We start from the raw sequence: 5360 nt of genomic DNA, 5'->3' as shown, positions 1-5360 counted from the left end.
ATGAATTCTATCTGGATGGAAGCTCCTGAAGAAACCCTTATGTGGAAAGAAGGCTGCTCCTAGGCAAGGAAACAGAGAGAGGGGAGGTGGCTAGATGATTTTAATAACTGCTATCATCAGATTTGATAGCTAAATGCAACCATCTTCGTCACAGGTATATACCAGCTGTGGGGTCTAGTTGGCTATGTTCGTAGGACAGGGCACCTTTTCTCTCTCAGCACTGCTGAATGGACATTGCCAGCTTCGACCCTGACTTATCTTTTTTGGTTCTGTGTTTCCATGATGACTATCTGTTTCTGTGGATATCGCATTTCCTTTAGCTATTGGCAATCCTGTTACAACCAAGATTCTCTTCTTATTTTATGATCTATTTTTTAAAGTATGGTGTATTAATTTCATAACTTGAAATCTCAGAATTCTGATAGCACCTTCCTGTAGAGTTACTCTGAGTGTCCCATGTTTTGTCAGCTCAATGGGTCAGCTTGTCATCCCAAAACAAAGCAGCTTTGCTACCTCACTTAAGCCTATTATTCTGAAATGATCTACTTCTGGAAAATACTGTTCCAGCGCTTCCCTGTGCAAACCAGACTGAAGCTAATCTCCAGCTGAGACCACATTCGGGCTCAACTCCCCCACCTCCCATTGTATTCTGTTTCTTTCAACCCCCTTCTCTTAACAACATTCTGCCGAAAAAAATCGCTTAACACAAGAACTCTTATTTCAGGCCTGCTTCTCAAAATGGGAACTTTAAGATATTTAAGTAAATTAATTTACATATAGATTGGGACTAGTTAACATATCTTCAAATTGCATGCTTATTCCTTTAGAAATTCTTTGATTTACTACTGGTTGACTACTGTTTGAGTTACTACTGGTTGTTCACCATCATACACAGAGTGGAGGGTTCAATGCCTCTGATTTTTTTTTTTTTTTTGGTTTCCTAGTGCATATAAAAGTCATGTTTATACTATATTGTAGCTTATTCAATGTATAAGAGCTATATACTTAAAAACAATGTACATACTTTAAAATACTTTACTGCTAAGAAAATGCTAGCCATCATCTGCTGCTGCTGCTGAGTTGCTTCAGTCATGTCTGACTCTTCGTGACCCCATGAACTGCAGCCTACCAGGCTCCTCTGTCCATGGGATTTTCCAGGCAAGAGTACTAGAGTGGGTTGTCATTGCCTTCTCCGAGCCATCATCTGAGCCTTCAACGAGTCAGTCTTTTTGCTGGTGAAGGATCTTGCCTCAATGTGGATGACTGCTGACTGATCATTGTGGGTGGTTGCTGAAGGTTGGGATGACTGTGGCAATTTCTTAAAGTAAGACAACAATGAAGTTTGCTGCATCAATTGCAATGTCTCTGATTTTAAAGGTCAGAGGTGGCTGATTTTACCCAGACCAAGAAACTGTGGACCTTCCTCTTTTCCTCTTTAGGTTGTCTGCCTCTGTCTATCCCTGCCATTTCTCCTCTTCGTGGCTATTGTCATTGTAGCATTCTTTCTAGGAGTTTCTCCCATTTTGCCATAACATCATTTTGTCCTTTTCCTGTGGCTCAGCCTCCAAAGATAATAATCATTGATGGTAAGTGGAGGGACATGGTCAGAATTACTGTGGGGAAATACCCTAGTTCCAGCACACCCAGACTTTTACTCAGATGTAATGTGACCTATTTGGAGAAGGGGATGGCATCCCACTCCAGTACTCTTGCCTGGAAAATCCCATGGACAGAGGAGCCTGGTAAGCTGCAGTCCATGGGGTCAGGAAGAGTTAGAAACTACTGAGCGACTTTCTTTTTTTGTGTGTGTGTGACCCCATGGACTCTAGCCTACCAGGCTCCTCTTTCAATTTTCACTTTCATGCATTGGAGAAGGAAATGGCAACTCACTCCAGTGTTCTTGCCTGGAGAATCCCAGGGACGGGGGAGCCTGGTGGGCTGCCATCTACGGCTTTGCACAAAGTCAGACACGACTGAAGTGACTTAGCAGCAGCAGCAGCAATGTGACCTATTAGCCATTTGTCATAGTGGTTTCAAAGAAGCAGTCCCTTGCCTATGTCAGAACCTTGCAAAACACTCTGGATATCTCTTAGTGAAGGAGCAGATGCAGAGGTGCCTATGGCTACCCTGATATAGCTGAAACCTATTTTTTTGTTCTTGAAGTGAAGTGAGTGGAAGTCGCTCAGTCGTGTCTGATTCTTTGTGACCCCATGGACTATAGAGTCATGGAATTCTCCAGGCCAGAATACTGGAGTGGGTAGCCTTTCCCCTTCTCCAGGGAATCTTCCCAACCCAGGGATCGAACTCAGGTCTCCCGCATTGCAGGTGGATTCTTTACCAGCTGAGCCCTAAGGGAAGCCCCAAAATACTGGAGGGGGTAGTCTATCCCTTCTCCAGCAGATCTTCCTGACCCAGGAATCGAACTGGGGTCTCCTGCATTGCAGACGGATTCTTTACCAACTGAGCTATTTTTTGTTCTTAGGAGTTTCCAATCCTTATCATTCTTTGCTCTGACTTTAGCTGACCTGGACTACATCAAGGTAATGCAAATTGCAAAGGGCCACTAGTGGGCCATAAACGTAGGGTAAACCCCTGTGCTAGGGACGTGTCACTCTGGTTCCATGGTGTGTCTCATGCTTTGGTTAGTGGACTGCCAAGTATAGGTGGAGCAGGACTGACATCTGCTCATGCAGTGTGATGCCTTGGCACTGGCCTATGGCAACACTTCTCCAAAGCATATTCCAACAGATTCCTTTACTGGCCCATCAAGAGACAGAAGCCCTCCATTACCTGATGGATAGCTCTGCTGGCTTGTTCTTAGGTGCTAGCCTCCCTTGCTATTAAAGATTCTGCACAAGAAATCTTTAAAATGGTCAGTCCTTGGTCTACAGAGGTGTGTTTGATGAATTAGTCACTGCTTCTTGATACTGACTTAAGGCTCTAGATGTCTGTGATATATAGCTGGAAGGAAATAGCAGGCAAGATTTTTCTGGTTTAACCCCACCTCCACCTTCGGCTCAAGGATTCTTGATTTGTCCCTACCCCAGCGACAGAGGATGAGATGGTTGGATGGCATCATCGATTCAATGGACATGAGTTTGAGCAAACTCTGGGAGATGGTGAAGGATAGCGAAGCCTGGCATGCTGCAGTCCATGGGGTCGCAAAGAGTCAGATACTACTGAGTGACTGAATAACAACGTCTTTATAGACAGTCATTCAAATCTCAGCATGGTCTTGCACAGAACTCAGTGAAAGATAAGCTTCTATCACCACTCTTTAATTTAGGTGTATTTCTGAAAAGAATTCCCTGGTCAGTATCCTCAGGATAGTTAGCATCAGCTGGTGAGAAAATAGGGCTGCCCTCCTGGTGTAGGTAGTGTGTGATTTTGGAACACTCTATGAAAGGCCTGGCTATGAGTGTTCTAGTGTTTCAGTGGCATTTAGATAAACCAAAATATGCATTTTCCCTCACTGTCACATCAAGGGATTCATTTAAGAAAACTTCTAGGGGGAAACGGTTGGTTGAAGATCAGTTCAGTTCAGTCACTCAGTCGTGTCTGACTCTTTGCAACCCCATGAACCGCAGCACGCCAGGCCTCCCTGTCCATCACCAACTTGTGGAGTCCACTCCATGTCCATTGAGTCGGTGATGCCATCCAACCATCTCATCCTCTGTCATCCCCTTCTCCTCCTGCCCTCAATCTTTCCCAGCATCAGGGTCTTTTCAAATGAGTCAGCTCTTCACATCAGGTGGCCGAAGTATTGGAGTTTCAGCTTCAACATCAGTCCCTCCAATGAACACCCAGGACTGATCTCCTTTAGGAAGGACAGGCTGGATCTCCTTGTAGTCCAAGGGACTCTCAAGAGTCTTCTCCAACACCACAGTTTAAAAGCATCAGTTCTTCAGTGCTCAGCTTTCTTTACAGTCCAACTCTCACATCCATACATCACTACTGGAAAAACCATAGCCTTGACTAGACAGACCTTTGTTGACAAAGTAATGTCTCTGCTTTTTAATATGCTATCTAGGTTGGCCATAACTTTCCTTCCAAGGAGTAAGCGTCTTTTAATTTCATGGCTGCAATCACCATCTGCAGTGATTTTGGAGCCCCCAAAAATAAAGCCAGCCACTGTTTCCACTGTTTCCCCATCTATTTCCCATGAAGTGATGGGGCCAGATGCCATGATCTTCGTTTTCTGAATGTTGAGCTTTAAGCCAACTTTTTCACTCTCCTCTTTCACTTTCATCAGGAAGCTCTTTAGTTCCTCTTCACTTTCTGCCATAAAGGTGGTGTCATCTGCATATTTGAGGTTACTGATATTTCTCCCGGCAATCTTGATTCCAGCTTGTGTTTCTTCCAGTCCAGCGTTTCTCATGATGTACTCTGCATATAAGTTAAATAAGAGGATGACAATATACAGCCTTGATGTACTCCTTTTCCTATTTGGAACCAGTCTGTTGTTCCATGTCCAGTTCTAAGTGTTGCTTCCTGACCTGCATACAGATTTCTCAAGAGGCAGGTCAGGTGGTCTGGTATTCCCATCTCTTTCAGAATTTTCCACAGTTTATTGTCAGCCATAGGTATACACATATCCCCTCCCTTTTGAACCTCCCTCCCATCTCCCTCCCCATTCCACCCCTCTAGGCTATTTACTGTTTCTGTTGTTACTTCCATTTCAGAGAGCAAACAGGAGGCTGGTTGTAAATTCCTTGACTGGAGCCCACCTACCTCTTGCCTCAGGAAATGCAAAGAGGAGGCTGGCTGATTGTAAAAGTCCAACCTAGAGCTCTGATTGTAAAGTCCAACCTGGAGCACATCTATCTCCTACCTCAAAGGGGCCATTCTTTCAGATCTTCGGCTGGGTGGGATATTTTAATCTTTAGGTTGCATACAGTTGCATCACCTTCACATAAGTGAAGTGAAAGTCTCTCAGTCATGTCCGACTCTTTGTGATCCCATGGACTATACAGTCCATGGAATTCTCCAGGCCAGAATACTGGAGTGGCTAGCCTTTCTCTTCTCCAGGAGACCTTCACAAAGGGAAGGCTTAAATCAGGGTCATTTCCATGATTTTTTTTTTTAATATGAAGTCATACACATTCATTCATACAGAAGAGGAGAAGGGGATGACAGAGGACGAGATAGTTGAATGGCATCATTGACGCAATGGACATGGGTTTGAGCAAGCTCTGGGAGGTGGTAAAGGACAGGGAAGCCTGGGGTACTGCAGTGCATGGGGTTGCAAAGAGTTGGACAGGACTAAGTGACTAAACAACAACACACATTCATCGTGGTGTATGACTTCCAGACTGTCCTGGTGACTGAGTCTCCATATCATGGTTCTGGACATAGAGCTG

This window comes from Budorcas taxicolor, chromosome X (genome assembly GCF_023091745.1).
Source record: "Budorcas taxicolor isolate Tak-1 chromosome X, Takin1.1, whole genome shotgun sequence".
In the NCBI taxonomy this organism is placed as follows: Eukaryota; Metazoa; Chordata; class Mammalia; order Artiodactyla; family Bovidae; genus Budorcas; species Budorcas taxicolor.
This window is presented reverse-complemented; position numbering follows the sequence as displayed.